Source organism: Corvus cornix, chromosome 3 (assembly GCF_000738735.6).
Source record: "Corvus cornix cornix isolate S_Up_H32 chromosome 3, ASM73873v5, whole genome shotgun sequence".
NCBI lineage: Eukaryota > Metazoa > Chordata > Aves > Passeriformes > Corvidae > Corvus > Corvus cornix.
The window spans coordinates 107,566,810-107,586,076 of record NC_047056.1 but is presented as its reverse complement, the minus strand read 5'-3'; the positions used below and the strand labels follow the sequence as shown (position 1 = coordinate 107,586,076).

Genomic DNA, 19,267 nt, shown 5'->3' with positions numbered 1-19,267 from the left:
GCCTGCTAGGGCTCAATTCCATAGTATTTTTGCTACTTCTTTGCATATGGTGTTCAGCAGCTCCCTGGCAAGGTCTCTGGGACTGTCAGCCATCAGAGAGGCACACACTGGGGCAGACTGAGGGCATTGCTACAGAAGCCTACCACATCCTACAGCCCAGTGTACAACTGAAATAAAGAACAAGTATTTCACAAAATAAAGTGGCAAAATTCAAGTGTTGAAAGCCACAGGCCTTGTTGTGGCAGCGTATGACAAAGAAGATTTCTCAATGCTTTTGAGGTGAAGGATCATTTTGCTTTTAGAGAATAAAAAAATAATTATAAAACATTGTCTTGTCTCTGTCTATTCTATGATGACTAGGATGGACAGGCACACTAGAAGTAAATTTCATCTTTAAAAGGCCAGCCAAGTCCTTGGCAGTGGGGCAGATGTGGTTTTATTATCGCCACTACAATGTGCTCGAAGCGCAGGCAAAGCTTCACCTCCCCACTGCAGCCAAGGGCCACCAACCCATCCCTGGGGGCAGGTCACCTTCCAGACTGCCCAGGTACAAACAAACAGTGCTGCCCTACAGGACAACAGATTACTGGAGCCTAGAGAGAAATGTGCAAGTCGCAATTTTTGCCACCAGAACGGGGAGTACATTTGATCTGAGCGCCTCAGGCAAATCCCTTCTCTTCACTGCATCTCAGCTTCCCTGTTCCTACAGCTTTGCAAAGCCTGACATGAAGCACTGCAGAAATGCAGAAAGTCACAGAGCAGAAATGCAGAAGCAGAATGGCAAGACGAGGGCCAAACAGACACGATCACCTCAGATTTCCTGAAGATGGTTATTTATTCATTCTCACAGTGTTTCAGGAGTGCTGAAAGTCTGATGCTGAGAAGCCTTAACTGTGATAAAGGTCCAACTGTTGCCAACTGAGTATTTGCTTTAATCACATTTGATGTTGTTCTTAAAGCTGCCTGCCAGCTTCTGGAGTCATTTGATTATATACAAGTATTACTTCAAAGCAAACAAGCAATGGATACATTTTTATTTGTTTGTTTCAGTGTTTATAAGTGATATTTTCTTAGAATTTCCAGTGTGAAGGAAATGTTCTTATGTTTGGATCTAATTTTCATGAAAATTGAATAAAACCAGAAAAATACCAGCCACCAAAATCGTTTCTACCCCCCAGTAATTAAGTTCCCATGAAGGGAGAAAAAAAAAAAAAAAAAAGAAAGAGAAACTAAACCTTGCTATTCAGCCAACTTTGTTTAAGATATATTTCATAAATCAGCTGTGTTCAGCTTAAATCAGCACAAATGAACAGAGAAGCAGAAGCCTTGAGGCAACTGTTCAGACACCTGAGAAATGACAGCCAGAAGCTAAAGCCAGAGAGGGAAGTTGGGTTTGAGGGGGGTTTTTTTATCAAGTTTTTTTAAAGAAATTCAACTTGACTCATTATAAAGGCAACACAGGAAAATAGGTGGGATGGGCATGAGAAATACAAGCAGAGATGAGCATTGCTCTGCTGGGGGAATGCAGCACACTCAGATCTGTAGAGGAGGACTCAAACACAAGCCTGTCAGCACTGAAGATACCACTGCTCTGGCCTGAGCTGACAGAAACCTCAGGGACTGCACAGCTTGTCAGACAGAGAGGGCAGGCTGTACACTGAGTCATACTGCTCATTCTTCCCCTCCTCTCCATGATCTGTTCCTGAGAGTAAAACCAGAAAGAGACTAAACTTAGTGTCTAATCCTGAGCACAGTAAGGGAACAGCCAGACTTCAGCAAACCACCATCTCCCGCTGATGCAAAGCTTGGTAAAGAAAGGAAACCTGTGGAAATCCTGGACCCTTGATATACATGTGAGAAATGAGAATTTCTTGACATTAGCCTAGTTCCAAAAATAGAATAAGATCCAATTCAGATTCCCCAAAATGTCCTAATATGTAAAATAACTCAGAAGAACCACTGATTTTTGCAAAAGGGAAACCCCCAACCTTAAAAACATCAAAAACCTGTATTGAAATAAACAGAGTAGATCAAGTAATTTAATTTCAAGGAGAGCTATCCAGACTTTCAGTCCTTCAGCTAAATTCATATGGGCACCATTCTGGAGAGGTCAGAGAAAACCCTGAAACAACTGCTTGGTGAAGCAGGGAAAACAATACCCAAGAAGCCTTTAGTATGTTCGGTTGAGGAATAATGCAGTTTTGAAGTGCCACTATCAAATCAACAGTATTGCTTCCTTACTCTGTGCTAGGCACCCAAATCCATGAGAAATACTGGAGACTCAGAGGACCATAACAAGAGTATTTTGGATGTGGAGAAGCTTATTTGAAGGCAGACTGAAGACTGGATAGCAGACTTGAGAGATGAAATAAAAATGTAACATCATGACTAGCAGAGAGAAGTCATAACTTCAGTTTCTCTCTTCTTGGTTGCATAACAAAGGGAAATTCAATAAAAGCTACAAGTTACAGAAGAGATAAAAATAAGATAGTCTCAAAAATGTCTAACCAGACTGCAGAGCTTGAAGTTAGAAGTTGTCAGGGACAAAAAAAGCAAGAATTGCACCAAAGCACACACACATAATTAAGAACTTCAATAGATTTAAGAGTGTATGATAAAACAAATCTTGGTACAAGGTATTTAACTTCTGGGATAACCCCTGAAAGGTACTGTGAGACAAATATAATTACAACAGCCCAAATCAAAATATCATTTCTCCTTTTATAAACAGTTGGCCTTGGGAACTGCTGGAAGTAGGTACTTGATTACATGGACTGGAAGTCTGGTAGCTCCATGGTTGGCTTGTTCTTAAGCTTCATTTGAACACAAAACATTTAGCCCTTTAAAAGCAGTGGATATTTTTTTCTGAAAAACACTTTTTTTAAAAAAAACGGAGTATCACAGAAACTTAAATTCAGACAAAAAACCATTATCATATTTCCCATCTTTCTGGGGTCACAACTGGACCAATAAGACCCATGTGATAAAAAAGCTCTTTACTCCTGATGTATATTAGTTAACCACCTTAGCTGCTCAAGAAGGTGCAAAAACTGTAATATTAAAAATTATGTCCTCAAAACATATCCAGTTCTCCAGAAGCAGAACTTACTTGCTGTTTCCTAAAATAACAGTTTATTTTAGCAGTCTTAAACCTTGCCAAATTCCTATAATACTTATAATAACAAACAATACATGCAATCATCACCATATAAAGTTAGTTACTTTCAGTGCAGAGGCTACAAGTCAACCTATGTAAAAAGTTCTTGGGTTGAGTTTTTTGGTTGGGTTTCTTCAGTTGTTTTGCTTTCTTTTTGTTGATTTATTGGTTCTTACATTATTTTGAGAGTTTTCTCCTTAGCTATACCAAATAGCCATCCATACAACTGGTTTTCCATTTGCAGTTGATCAAATTGATCAAAAAAGTTCAGATTAGACACTAAGAAGAGGTTCTTCACTGAGAGGGTGGTTGAACACTGCAATAGACTTCCCTAGGGAAGTTGTCACAGCACCAAGCCTGAGAAGAGTCCAAGAAGCTCACCTCCTGCACCATTAGTGGGCTCTCCTGCTCCCTAAGGAGAGGGCTGGTCAGATAAAACATTAGAAACAACTGGTTTGGTGATTAAAAACACATGGATTTTCTCCCATTCTGCTCAAAGCTGAAAGCATCCAAGATTCTTCCCCAGGCACATGCTGCCAACTCCTCAGCTTATTAGTGGACAGGCTGCCTCAAAGCACAATAACAAAACTAGGGAACTTGTCTTCTGTTTGCTTGATTCTGGAGCTCACAAAATGCAAAGACAGTCTTTTGCTTCTCAAAAATAGGTTTCAAGCAAGGCGGTCACCTGGCTCCAATGCAAGCATTTCCTCCCTGCCCCCTCCAGAGGTGCCTCTGGTGTCAGTATTTAACATCAGACTGAGCAAAGCAGCAGAGTAAGCAAAAGGTGACAAGTAGTTTTTTTGGTATGAAAGGCTTCTGCTGAGGCACATTAAAATACCAATTCAAATACAGAATAATATGCATCTTTATAAGATTTCAGTCTGGTATTGGCTACTTCTGTCAAAAGGCACTTGGCTGTGTGGTCCTACTAACAGAACAAATAACTCAGGGCTTTGCCACAGACCTATATGCCACAATGAAAATACGTTGAAGTTACAGATGTCTTTGAACATACTTTGGAAGTAAAGGAATTGTTTCTGATACAATAACAGTAGTGCTAATAAGTTAACGCCAAGATACAAACAGCAGTCAGGTCAAATCCTTAAGTCACTCTGTAGGAAACCTAGATACAAACTTGCTTTAGCTCAGAGTTACCCTGAGACCTCATATGGTCCTCACTAATGAAACAAGAAGCAGCAGTAGTATCTGCTCCCAGCATAACAGCAGGGAAACCAGATTGCAAGGTTCTTTTGCTAATATGAGTTACTATCATGTTGCGGGAGCTTTGCACTGTTGCAATAATTGCAGATTTAACAGGCTTTTTCATCCTTCTCACCTTCAAATTCTCTCTCCTTCAGAACAGCTTAGTGCTGCCATCTACTTTTTTTATACCCTGTTGATTTCCTCTTCCTAACAGGTTTGGGGTTTTTTATCCTGGCAAAGTTCTTAGCAGACTAACTCACCCACTAAGACAACACTCCCTCACTTAAGTCTTTACAGTCAGGTCCCCACATTTATATGTGGTCTAGCTCATCACCACAGGCAAAATTAAAACCAAAGGAAACAAAATACAGAATCACATCCAAAGTCCCTTTAACACTAATTTACTCTTGAGCCCTCAAATATTAATAAAACCCCACAACTCCCTCAACTCTTAACCACAAGCTATCTTTTACAACCCTTGGGGATATTAAGCTACTAAATTCAGCAATGGCAAGATGGCAAAGACATAGGTCTTTATCAAATCATTTGGACAGTTCTAGGAAGCAAATTTATCTAGCTAAAAATGTTATTCAAAGTTTTAGTCCTAGAGAATTAATAAAATTCTTTTATAGGTCATTTATTTGCACAGACACTAACACTGCTGGAAAAAAAATATTTCCTGGCTAAAGGATATATCATCTGAATAAAGAGGCTGAAAAACATTGAGGTAGTTTAGTATGAGACTGCCTGCTGCTGATCAGGCAGAGCTAGTCTTGATTAATCCTCCACCTCACTTTTTCATTGCAATCATTTTAAGGTCTGAGCAACTGTTTCCACATAGCTCCCCAACCACCACTGGTTGAGGGTCTTCACCTTATTTTGTATAGAAGAGTGTTCAGACCAGAGCACCACAAAACCCTTGGAATAAGGGGAAGCCAGAGCACCTTCTGCCTCCCCACTAACAGCACAGAAAAAAGACAGTGAGTGCATCCATCCCTACTGCAGCCATCTGCCCAGAGGTTGTGCTCCAAAGAACTATGCTCTTGCCTTTTATCTTTGCTTCTGTTATCCCAAACAAGATCACTGTATCCTCTGTGGATAAGGGCCAGATTCTCAAAGATCACAAAGTCTCCAAACCTCCACTCAAATAATTCAGAGCATGTGCCACACACATGCAGAGAGAGTCCCACACAGAAAAAGGCTTTTACCACTGTTCTGCCTACATGTCCCAGCACAGGCTGTTCAGAGCCCTGCCCAGGTTTGCAGCTTGGTCTCACATGACTCCAGGCCTCTGCTGAGGCTGCAAACAAGTCACAGGGGCTCTGCTGGAGAGAATATATTTATCCATAGGGAATCGAAGGGAATTAATCACATTATATGTGCTGTATCAGGCTGACGAAGGTCAGACATCTGAACTAGGGCAGGCCAACCTTCAGCACAGATGCCAGCTTCATGAGGAAGCACCCTGAAAACTGGCCAGAAAAGGTATTTTCAGGAGCAGATTTCTTTTTCCCTTTCTGCAGAGCTTTATTTCATAATGGAAGCTGGATAAGAAAAAGAAAGCAAAAACCAAAATCAAAACACAGTTTTTAAAATAAAAATTCATTTCCTAGCTGTCATCCTTGGATTTTGCATATCATGCCTTAGCATTAACGGCTGCCAAACACAAGATGTCAGGTCCATCTGGCAGATGTACACTTCCCCAGCTGCCAAGTGCTTCCTTTAGATCCAGGGGCTTTGCTATTAACTATATTCGCAAATTCCAGCCTCCTAAATGAGTAGGGCTTCTGAACAGCAGCCTCTGCTTCCGAGTGCCCTGGAGAGGGGGAGCAAGGCTACACTGCAATCATCCAGAGCATCTGCTGCACTTGTGTGGCAGGGAGGGCAGTCTCCTGGTAACCGATGGCTATATCAGCTGTGGGAGAGCTTTAAGGAATTCCTTTCTCCCCAGATTATCCCTACATAAAATTAGAAAGTATTTAGGAAGCAGAGGGGAAACCCAACCATTCAAGCTGACATCATTACTTATTTACATATAAATACAGCCAGGAAATAAGCATATGTATTTATATATAAACAAAAAAAGCTATCTGTACAATGTTTCATACATTGCTTTCCCATCCAATATTTACTACTTTATTCATGACTTAAGGAAAAAAACTTTTTCCCCAAGAAACTGGTGATAAAATGCCCTCTGGTGGGCGTGACTGTGGACCTCTACATCAACAACCACCTCCAAAATAGTTTGGAGCCTTCGATATATTCCTGGGATTACTATTTTTAATGGAGTGAGACAAAGCACATACTTGCCTTCCAGAAGAAACAGATACAGCCCTGACTAACAAGCCTGTTTTACTGCTAAATATCTCTGGATTAAAATCATCCCAAAGTTAAAAAAAAAGTACTATTAAAATAATTTTAGGAATCATGACATGTTTTAATGTTCATTTTACCTCTCTAGGATATATTTTCATCTTAAAAAATAAGCAATTAAGAGAAACAGAAAAGTGGCATTAAGTTCTGCTTTGGCTCAGCATAACAGAATCTTTGTCGACTGAAATGGAGAAAGGAGGGGTAGAGAAGAACAGCATTTTCAGAGCTTATGAATCATTTTTGTCCTGTTAAAGCACCAGGCACTACTAGGGAGGCAGCTCTAACTGTGCAGGAAAAAAATAACAGCCCTTGTTCCAGAAGAGTTTATTGCCAAAACAGAAAAAGCAAAAATGGAAAAAATCCTTCAAATATAAACTGAAGTTAACAGGATGAGTTTTATCCTTCAGATGCTCAATAATTGTGGGTGGTGCTTTCATTAATTTGAAACATGATGAATCTAAAAAAAGAGAGCTTAAGGTTGAAGATGCAGTGACAGAAGAGATAACACAGCAACTTGGGGTCAGAGAGCATGTACAGCTACTCTGAGAATATATATATATGTAAAGCAGACTGCTTTGGCAAGCCAGCCACACTGGAAGAGGAGAGCTACCAGGCAGATGGGACTGCACGAGCCTGACCCTAATGCAGCCAAAAAAAGCTGCAGTTACACACAGAACTCAAGCTGACCCCACATACTTTCTAAGGATCTTTTTTTTTTTTTTCTGTGCAACAGCAAAGCTTCAGAGTGGCAGCTAAATAGAAGGCAGAACAGAACACTGAGGTCACATGAAGGAAAATGGAAGAACTCCACTGCTTTCCACAGTTCCCTGGAAAGTCTTTGTGCTTTCATTTCATACAGAATACAGCACTTTCTCAGTTCACCAGGATGGTTAGATATTTGTTTCCAGCTTCCACAGTACAATCTGCAGTTAACCAACTGCAATGCCAAAACTATTTGCAACTTCCCTCTATACATGGAATGTGAAGCATTTCTGTCTTTTTATAGATGTTTCTGGGCAACAAAACTTTGCTCATGAAGTTGTTCTGGGGTGTAAAAAAATTATATGATTTAACATTCATGCCCTCAAAGAAAAACAAAAAGCTGTCAAAACCCACTCATTTATTTGACACATGCCTTTATCCAAGTCCTGCATCCCTGCTCTGTATAGAGCTCCTTCCCTCTCTAGTGGCAGACAGGTCAGATACCAATGCTTAGAGCCTGCTCTGGGCTTGGCTAAGATCAGTTTTTAGTTCCAAGTTCTTTTTTTGCTAACAGCCCACACAGAGATTCAGAGTTACATTTACCATTTCTTTCTGAAGACAGAGGCCATGGGTTTCACATAGCAATGCTGTCACATGGTGTTCTCCTGTATGAGCTTCACGATCATCATTCTTGCAAGGATCTCTGGACATTGACTGCAGATACAGTGAAACATTTGTTTTATTACATAGAGCAAGCCAAGATTAAATGCTCTATTTGTTCATGTAATAGTTATACACAATACCCAGCCATTAATCCTAAATTTTTGCCTAAAATTAAAAGTAACATTATCTAGGTAAAGCAAGCACTGATATTTCTTGGATCTTATCCTGGTGGCTCATCTTGGGTTTTTTTATCTTTCAATTTTCTAATCAAGAAGATGTCCCAAGGCTGAATGGTTCTGATTGTTGTTAAATTTCCAATCTTTTTTATATAAAAAGATAAGGGGTTTATGCTTTGTTTCTAGGGTAGAACTATCCTCTTAAGCCAACCCTGAAGTGGCTATAATCAAATTCAAGAGATTACTGGTCTACTAAAAGCCATGAACCGATACCTTGTAAAATTAGAATCTAATATTTAGACAGGAAAAGACTTATAATAAGTCATATGTGATGTCACTTTAGTAACTATCTTGAGGAAATCTGAGCCTGTTCATGTTTTTCTAAAGTTGAATAACTGCCTGATAAACAGTGCAGCCTACAAATAGGAAGGAAATGGTTAACAAGGACTTCCACACAGATTACATACAGCAGAAGTCACAGCAGCCCCCTGGCTTCTCCAGATGAGTGCCTGATGATGCCCTGGTTAACCATCACCTCAAGCAGGAGATGCCTGGGCTCAAGCTGCACCTGCACTTCCATCATAAATTAGTGTTTTAAGCTTCTCAACCTGACCCAACCGGGTGTCATTCTTGATCTCCAGCCCAGGCTACCTTAACTCTGCCATCAGAGCACTGCAGCTGTACACAGTTCTCTGAATAAAGATGCCAGCATGACACAAAGGTTGGGGGTTTTTTTCACTTATATTAGTCTTGAAATGCCATACTTCAATAACTTAGCTACTGCAACAACAATATTTGTCTAAGAATAGTTTTTAGAAGGCTTGAAGGATGCTGCTGTGAACTGTTCAAGTGTGATATTGAAACAGTGAATTTAAGGAAAACTTGCTTCAATTTCTTTTTTAGCAAAAACATATCCGACACACACACAAATGGACTTCCAAAATTTCTCTTTGAGACAGGGGGAAAAAACCAAATAAACCAGAATAAAGAGTATTACAGCAATCACAATTCTCCTCTTCATCTTTGGCTGCAGTTCTGTATCCAAATACCACTTTTCAAGTCAATCTCACATTTTACGGACTTCAGGCAAGCCTTATTATTTCCTTAATTCCTATACCATTTCATGCTCTGTTTTTATCTCCTACAAATAACTCAAATATTGGCCACAACTTCCCATTGCCTTTTAGTTCCCAGAGAGATAAGGTTGTGATGTTGCAAAACTCTAACTGCCCAGAAGTTTAGTCATAAAACAACACATTTTTCTTCCAAAAAGGAAAAATGTACTAGGAAATAGGCTTTACTTTCGGACATTCAATAAACTTAAAGAATGGGTAGAACATTTATCTAATGTCTTCAGGGTACCAAATGTAACTTCATTTGACTGCACAGATCTGGGCCAAGGACAAATTTGGCCCATTTTATATAATAAAGAACTGAGGGGAAAGAAGAAAAGGTATTGAAGCACCTAGACTGTACAAACCAGAGACTAGCAAGCAAGTATTTCCTTCCCCCTCTCTTACATTTGCTGTCATCTACTGAGATTTGCAGACTTTTTCTTCGACCTCAAGACCTTCACAGTTGAATTTCACAAGTGATTTGTTCCTCAGGGTAGAGAAGCACTGTGCAACATCAGATACATATTGGAATATGTCAGCTCCACAGGTGTTAACTAGATCAGGATTTGGTCTGCAGTTCAGCAGCTCTTGTGACAATTCACACATCAAGATCAACTGAGAGATTCCCCAGGAGGTCCCACGCAGCCACAACCCACGCTCTTATGTGCTACAGGCAGCTTTTAATCACATCTCATTACATTTGTTTGCAGTCTTAAGGCTCAGACCTCAGAAAGCAAGCAGGTGGTTTTTACTTTCAGTCTCATACAAAGACCATAAGGAATAAAACATTGGCAGAGACAGCCAAAGCCTCATGAATTCTGAATTTGAGAACGGGCATTCAATCCAGCCTGCAGAAAATCCAGACTAGCAACAGTGTAAAAGAGATAAGAGTTAACTCACCGAAGATCAAACCCAACTTTTATTTATGCCTATGCAACATTGACTTCTGTTAACTACATGTGTGTAACCGGGGGCAACATTTGATCTGAAGCCTGGTACCCTGATGCCCGGCTATTGTAAAACAGAAGCAAAAAGGTAACTACAAACATTTGACTGATGTTGCCTGCAAGTAGGGCACTGCAGACAGCTCTACCAGCAACTCATATTGACAAAATTAAGATGGGGCACGGCAAACCTCCCTAGTAGAAGTAATTGCACAAATATTTGGAGTGTTCTTAAAAAAAAAAAGAAAAGAAAATATGACACTGGGGAAAGGCAACACAAAGCCACAGACCAAGAAATAAGCTACTACATGCAAATACATGCAAGCTTCTCCCAAGTTAATTCTCCTCTTAATGGAATATTGATTGGTATGCTCAATGTTTAGAAATGTGAAACAATGTGGGGGAGAGAAGGAAGGGAAGACACTCAGAGCAGTGACTTTTGTTTAAATGATACATACTTTCCTCATATGATCAGCCAAAAATAGCATAATGAAGAGGGCAGTGCAGTACATTTAACATTTTGCCTTGCATTTTATTAGCAAGTCTGTCAGAAATGACCTGGGAGTGTTAGTCACACACTTTTTGTGCCCTTCTACAGGAAGAAGGCAAAGCATTTTTCATAACCTCTCATCACACAATATCCTTAGTGTATCTGGTATTTCTCTACTCCAAGTAGGATGGATTACAAAGTGTCTGTGGTAGTACGGAGGCTTTTCACATGTTATCTATCAAGCTGTTTGCACAACTGGGGAGAAACCCGTTGTTTGGGGGGAAAAGCAGAGCAGTCCATTGTCATTAGGAACACCTGGCTAAGCTTTGTTGCACCTACTCCTATCCCCAACTGAGAAGAAAGGACAAGAAAGAAACAGTTGCATCTTTGAAGGAGAGCCAGTTTTTAAATAAAAATATTATATGATCCAGTTTTTAAAAGAAACCCTTAAATATAACCAGTATCTCATAATCAAGCAGCCACTTATTTCAGCCTTCCAGAAATTTCTACCTACTCCAGTGACTACCAGTAAAATTTTAGAAAAAGCGTTTCTTCTACCCTTTTCCTTCTTTCATTCATGGAGCCTTCAGAGATATCCCTTATAGCCTCCAACTCGTTTTACTAAAAAGCCACTCCGTAAGAGGGCAAAAGTAAAAAACCAAAACCTCAATCAGAAGAGCCAACTTCCACGGCCATCAGAGCTCCTAGCCCTGATAATCCAAACAACAACATGCTAAATAGCTCTGCTGAGCCATCCCATATTAAGGATACACTTAAGAATACAGGCACCGTCAAGGAGCCATTTCATTGTGTATAGGTTATACACATGTATTTTTGTGCTCTACTGCTTGTACTAAAACATAAGAAACTTCATACAGCATTAGCAGCCTCTCTGCCACTGCTTTTCCAAACTTTATGAAGGGTTAATGAATAAGCTCAAAAAGATATTGCTTAGCTTGATTCTGTAGCATTTCATATAGTTTCAAAAGTATTTTCCAGACATTTATATACCTGACAACATTTTGTAACATGAAGTGTTCCAATTTGGCATTGTTCCACCCTTGGCAGGCAAGAGACAATAAAAATCAAGAGAAAGTGAAAAATGAAGTTTCTGAAGTATACAATATGTTAGGAATAATTTAATGAATTCAGGTGCTCAGCAAGCTACAAATCAACCAAACTCTGCAATACATATATATATTTCAAAGCACAGGTAAACACAGCTGCATCCACTTTAAAGTTATTCCATGTTGTGTGATTATTGCAATGAACTTCCTAAACTCTTTCACCTCTCCTTTTGATCTGGGGTTTACCTGTGGCTGGAAAAACTAACAGCATTTAAATTCTTCTCCCTCTAATTCAGGGAGAAAGCATATTTAAGCCTTAGACTGAGAAAAGAAACCTTTCTTTGACTAGCTACAGTATGCTGCAATTGCAAATCTACTAACATTGCTTTTGCAGACCAAAACCAAAACCCTGCAAAACAAGGTCTGACAAAGCATATCTTAGAGCAGAATTACCCGATTTAAATATTAATTACTCATCAGCATGGACTTTAAGAAGTGTCTGAAGCAAAAGGCTTTAAATCACACTTTAAACCCAGGATTTCTAAAGTCTGCACTGTCATGCAGACTTTGGTTCTGGGATGGAGGTTTTTGGATTTGTCTGGGGGGCTTTTTAAAAAAAAACGAACGACAGGATTGAATATTGATAATGAGTCTTTCTCCAAGATTCAAAAATATGAAGAGACATATGAATAGAGTCCAGCTCAACAAATTAGGCAGATCTTGAATTTGAGTCCTGCTACAAGACAGTGTTATTGCCTCAGATACCTCTGTATCAACTTGAAGGATTCTTCACAGTATCTCTCAACTGCACTGACAGTCCAAGAAGCACTCCTGCCAAGGCACGCTTAACAGGTTTTAGTTAACAGCAATGTTGCAGAGGAATTTTATCAGTGGCAGATTTTCTTCCAAACTGCTGCACTGAACAAATTCAAATGCACACCTTGAGATATAATCTGGTTCCCAATCAAACTGCATACTACCTGTACTTATGTAGAGTTGAGCTCTAAAACTGGAGACTGACCCAAGAAAAACCAAACCTCAGCAGAAATCCCAGCACTCAACATCACACATCACATAGCATATTGTAATGGATGGCAGTGAATTAAACAAAAACACAAATCACAGAAAGCTACAAAAGGAACACTGAGTTCATTTTAAAATAAGTCTTTGTCTGTAGTTTCAGACTGTTTCACAGAATCAGTATTATTACTGCAAGCCAGCACTACACATTACCTGAAATTTAAGACCACAAAAAACCTGTGTTTTTGTGATGTTAATGCCAATTATGGCCAAAACCCAAGTAGAGAATATCTGAAAACCTAAACCTAAGCACCATAGATTAAAAAAAAAGAAAAGAAAAAAAAAGAAAGCAGCACATAAAAATTAGACAAAATGGTCCCATGTTCCACATATCGTAATCCACAACATAAAATTATTTATGGAAGAGTGTGACTAGGAATTCAGTTACCGTCATTTATCAGATGGTCAAGACAGCTCAGAGGTAACTGGCTGCATAACAACAGCACCGGGAAGGCTTCAGGGCACCGCTTGTACCAGGTCTGGTTTCACTGTACCAGGTAAACGATGCATATTCACACCCTGGGAAGCTCTGTTGACTTGCAAAAACCTGACAGAAAGGCGTTCCCGTAAGAGATTTCTAATCTATTTCCTTTCAATGTCTTTCTTTATAGCTGAGGAGGAGTTCTTTGTACTTCTGGTAACAAAGGAAACACAGAAGTGACAGGAGGATGTCAAAGCTGTTTATGCTTCATACAGCTTCACACTCGGAGTTGCTGTTGGCAGTTTACTTCTTGGGAAGAGCATCTTAAACCTTCAAATAGGAGCTCCACCTTCCTACAAGCAACTTTATGGAAGAGTTAACTGCACAAAGGGATGTTGAAACCATTCCCCACGCTGGATAAGCCAACATAAAACTAGAAATTTTTTTAAAACGTGACAAAGGGCAAAGGCAGTTATTCAGTTAACCTGCAGGTATATTCAAGCCAACATCATCTAATTTGTATGTTCATGGGCTTTAGGATATACGTTTTACACTTTCTTCCACAGAGAAGTGAGTACATCAAGGAAGTGATTAGATACACAAATAAATCACAGAATCTAATGATACTATGTCATATTTAAGGTCACTGAATCAGCACACTGTGCAAAATAGAAGATCTGGAGAGAAAAAAAAAAAGCAGAAGGACCACATAAGTCACTAACTCATGCTGAGATTTTTAGCTAGCTACAAGTCTCGACTGCAGCACAAAGAATTAGTGATCTGAAAATGATGTAGACTTCAGTGCTGCACTATGAAGTTGAGGCTCTGCAAATAGAGCAGCTTTGGGATCAGGCCCTCAGCTGTCTGGGCTCCCTGGGTCCATAGCCTACGGCAGCAAATTCAAGTGATCGATGGAGTTTAGTGGACAAGTCATTACAAGAACTTGAGTAAGGCCATGCTCAACCTAAAGAAGGGAGGATAAAAATCCTCAACAAAAATATTAAAGAGAGACCAAAACTCCAAAGTCCAACAGAAAACTCCAAATGAGTTTTAAGATTAAAAAATAAATTGCACAAAAGAGGTATGATGCAAGTTACATGGGTTAAACAAGATGGGACAGCCTGGAATTTCTCTTGCCATTACCAGATCATGGGGTACTTTTCCCACCCTAATGCTGTGTGTGAGTTTCCACCACAGCACACAGAGGCAGGAAGGGAAGGAAAAAAGAATTTTTTCTGGCCCCTTAATTTTTTATTTTCTTTTTTTTCTTCTGTGCTTCAGAAGAACTGGGTCCATCAGGTATCGGAACTAAATTAAAAGGTCAGGAAAACAAGTAGGCATGGACAAGACTGAATTGCAGATGAGCACAGAGAAGGAGAGACACAGCACTGGGATAAGCGCCAACAACTGCAAATAGTCACGGTCCCAATTCTGGTGGTTGCCAGCACAGTCCAAACCCGAGCGACTCCCAGGGACACCACGGATCACAACCTGGGAGAGGAGGACGCATGGGAGCAGAGCAACATCACCAGAGAGACTCTCACAGCAAACCTGGGCATAATGAATTCTCCTCGCAAACAGGCACTAAAAGTGATAGCACCAGATACAGTGCTCAGTAAACCCAAAAATCACATCTAATTCCTAGGTCCATGCTTTCCTCTCCTTTGATTGAGAAGATTTCCAGTCAAGATACACACTATATACTTTTTATTATTGTTTGAAGAAGAGCAGCAACACTGGCAGCATGCTAATCTAGAAGCCGAGACAAAACAGAGCTGGTTACTTTCTTCCCTCAAGATTTCTGCTTCGAAAAAACAAATGAACAAGGGTTTGTTCCTGCACATCACCACTTTGTTTCGTTTCAGCAAGACTGTGACAAAATCTAATTCATTGTGCCATGTATCTAATATATTGGGTACCTGAAGTATGACCATCACTCATTAGAAACGTAATTAAAAAGTGGCAAAACTAGATCCCCCCCTCCCCAGCATGCAGATGAAAACCAGTAACCCTGCCTCTATTTGTAACCATGACAACTATAGAATATTTTATTTCGGTAATATAATTCACACTGAACATTTGCTCATAGGTTTTGTTGTTAAGGGAAAGGTTGACACACTGTGCACACATTTCATAAGCTACTGAAGACAACAAATGCAGGAAACTCAGGCAGTTTGAGACCAAGAGCCCAGTTTGTATTTCGGAGTTCATTTAAGACCCTTTATTGTAAGCAAAATGAACATGAACAAAAATTCATCCAATTTAAGTGTTACAGGTCATTACTTGCAAGACAACTACTTGGTATGACAGTATGTTTTTCCAGTTTTAAATAAATCATAGTGATACCCTCATATTTTCAAAGAGTTAGTTACTCAAACACCAAATGTTAATTTTCAATTAAAATACCATAAGCATTATTAGGAAATATCAATATGGATGTTATGAAAAAAACCAGCTACACAAAACAAGGCAATGAAAAGCATAGTTTACACATGCAGACTAAGTCTTATTCTGGATGGGTCACTAAATTGTTTGCATAGCTCCTATATTTCATCTTAAATTGAAGACAACTTCCAGAAATACACACAGTAAGAACAGGTTATAAGAACAAACAAACAAAAAACCACAATCCTGAACACTATACAGAGAAGATTAAACAATCCCAAGCATAACTAAAGTTTGACGCAGATAAATGTCAGAGTAAAATATTGCTGTACTTGATTTTTCTCCACATGGGAAAAAAAATAAAGCCATTAGCAGTTTAAACCAGAATACAACAATAACAGACACACTGTTGCTTTGGTTTGGAGGCAAACAATAGCAAAAAAAAAGAATAAAGCTTGCTGGAACAATATCCCTTTTCTCACATAGATCCTATCTTTCAAGGAGGATTTAAAGTTTCAGCAGATTGCTAATTATAAGAAACAATAATACTGTTATCTGCAGTCACCTTAAAGCTACAGTAGTTTGGGTTTTTAAAAGTCCCTCAAAAGAAGAGCCTGATAAACATGTTTAAATGGGTGCAAGAGACTCACACGTGCCTGCACGCACACACACACACACACACACACACACACACACACACACACTTGCTCAGTTGTTTTCAAGACTATCAGGTAAAAGAAAGTTTCTTCATTTATCGGAAATATGCTGTATATAATCTTCCATTTAAACAAGTAATAAGCCTGCAGCAAACATGCACGGCTTTTTCCTTCATTGATGGAAAAGTGATTAAATCCCCCTTAATCTAGTTACCAGAATGCTGTATTTTTTTCTATGCAGTTTTCATGTACAGTAACAAAAGATAAGCAGCCAACTACATGACCAGGGCTCCATAATTTTGGGTTGTGGTGGGGAGATAAATCTGTCTCCAGCGTTCAAGGAGTATTTTCAGTTTAATAAATGAGACCAGAGGAGGAAAAATAAAATAATCTTGAAGACGATGAGCACACACTGTTTATGAAGTGTACGACAAGCACCACCATCCATCCCCAGAAGTCCCTTGCTCCAGACCTTTCTCCACCCTCCGGGAAGGCACAGGGACCTGGACCCAAAATTCCGGGGACCACAGACCTGCATCCTCACACGACAAGGACAGCTCGCCACATCCACTCAATGTCAAAACACAAAGTAGCTTTTCCCTCCCAGCCTAAGCCAGACCTTCTGAAACCCGGTACCCAAGGGATGCACCTCTGTGCTCCGAACGGCACCAGGCAGCAGTTGTGTTCGGAGATAAGTTACAGGAAAACAACCCTCAGGGAAAAAAAAAGAAAAAGAAAAAAAAAAAAAGAGGGGGGAAAAAAAAAAAAAAAAAAAAGGAAAGCATCAATGGAAAAGCACAGCGGCAGCCAAACAAACCTCACACCGGCGAGGACATGTCACCAGCACGGGAATCGTACGAAGTGCTTTAATACACACACACACACACATATATATATTTAAGCAATACTGTGCCGAGAAGTTCCTCGTATGCATCACGCGTGGGGATGTGGAGAAGCAAGAAGGGGGGAACGGGAATGCATGCCAGGCACAGGGAGAGGACGGGGCTGGCCGAGGCGCTTGGGAAGCAGGCAGGGAGGGAAGCAGGCTGCCTGCGGGGTGCGCGCCGATCCATGCCAGGCAGTTCCGCGGCAGCTCCGGGCGCGGGCCCAGGGATGGGACGGAGGATCCACCGGGACAGCCGCCCCCAGAAGGATGGGGGTCCGCGGGGACACCGCCACCCTCGGGACTGGGGCGGGGGGGGGCAATTGCACGGCCGCCGCCGCTCCCCGAGCGAGCGCCTGAAGTTGTGCGTGTGCGGCGGGGGCGGAGATCCCCACGCCAAGATGAAAAAACCCTGGAAAAAACCCCAAACCTTCACGGCAACATTCTGAGGGCCCGCTGGCCCCCGCACGGCACCCCCCAGGCAGCGGGAGGGACGCAGGAAGTTTTTAATGCGGGCAGCGAGCGCAGGCGCAGGGCAGCCCCAGCCCCGCGATGCCCGGCGCGGCGGGCGGGCGGCGGCGGGGGCTCGGCGGGCGCAGGGCACCGCCGCGCCGCTTACCTCCCTCCGCGGGGGCGCAGGCGGCCGCGTCCTCAGGCGGCGGGAGGATGCGCGGCGGCGGGAGGCGGCAGCGGCGGCTTGTGCATCGCAGCCTCCGCCGCTAACGCAGAGCCCCGCGCGGCTGCGGGCGCCGGGAGCCGCGCTGGAGGCCGGGCAGGGAGGCGCGGCGCGGCGGCGGAGGCTGCTGCGGAGCCGCGACCATGCTCCCGTCTGGCCGCCTTCCCCTCACCTACTGCCCGCTTTAGCCGGGGAGGGAGGCGGCCTGGGCGCCGGGGCGAGGGGCGGGCCGGGCCAATCACGGCGGCGGCGGGAGGCGGTGGAGCCCGGCCCGGCCCGCCCCGTCCGCCGCGCCGCCCCCGCGGGAGGGAGGCAGGGAGGATGGAGGGAGCCCCGGCCCCGCCGCCGCCGCCCCGCGGGGCCGCCCCGCCGCGCTCCCCGCCCGGGCGCAGGTGCGGGCGGCGCCGGAGCCCCAGCGCTGCCCTCGGCCCGCAGCGGGGCCGTGCGGGGGCACAGCGCGTTCCAGAGGTCACCGCGCTCCCACTGCCTGCGGGAAAGTAGCGGGTATTTGGAAAGAAATACTGCTCCGCTTTATGGAATCACCGCTCCCCGAGGGCGTGATCCCGGGCCTCTCCAAGTCCGCAGGAGTGTTGGAATACGTTGCTACCATTCTTACCCAATAGCGCAATTTTTTTTAATTTTTTTTTTTTTTAAATATCCATCACGTTCGGAGTCACTAGAGATTTTCCGCGTGGAAATCTGCATCTGTCTCTCTTCTGTATAATCTTGTATCTGCGTGTGCTGCTTTGTAGGGATCTCTCTGATGTGCACACAAGCTGCATATGCTGTAGTTTTAAACATAGAACACTTTGTCTTTTGTATTTCCTGTAAGCAGAAAAATAAGCTTAATCAAATTCTTTTCTCCTTACTTTGCCGTTAAAAAAATGCATCTATGCTCAAACGTGTTGGAAGTAAGGCAGTTGTGCCAAATACCAGCAAAGGGAAGGGAGGGAAGCACACAAGCCACAGAAATAGGCAAATCCATGTTTTTATTGGAAATGGGACACACGCTGCCCAACGCCTGGAGGAAGCAGGGTGCAGCACTAACAGAGCAATTTCACTTTCTCTCTTCCCAACCTCATAAACAAATGAAAATTATTGCAGTGGACTAAAACATTTCTAAACCCAGCCATCGTCATTAGTATTAGAATGCTTTTAGCTGAATATGGCCGCACGCTGGAACAGGCAGGCTCCATACATTTTTGTCTGTAACATATCATGGATTAACATTGAAACCTCCAGTCCTGTACATCACAGTGGAGTGTGAGGGTCAGAA

General features: G+C 42.0%; 1 protein-coding gene across 3 annotated transcripts in view; it reads right to left on the bottom strand.

Moving 5' to 3' along the window:
- The window catches only part of KLHL29 (kelch like family member 29), a 392,793-nt gene extending 374,631 nt beyond the window's left edge, over positions 1 to 18,162 (bottom strand). For all 3 annotated transcript variants that reach the window (XM_039569128.1, XM_039569131.1, XM_039569130.1), the window contains exon 1: positions 17,935 to 18,162. The gene's annotated coding sequence lies outside the window, so the exon portion shown is untranslated. The remainder of the gene's footprint in view (positions 1 to 17,934) is intronic.
- Between the last annotated feature and the right edge of the window lie 1,105 nt (positions 18,163 to 19,267).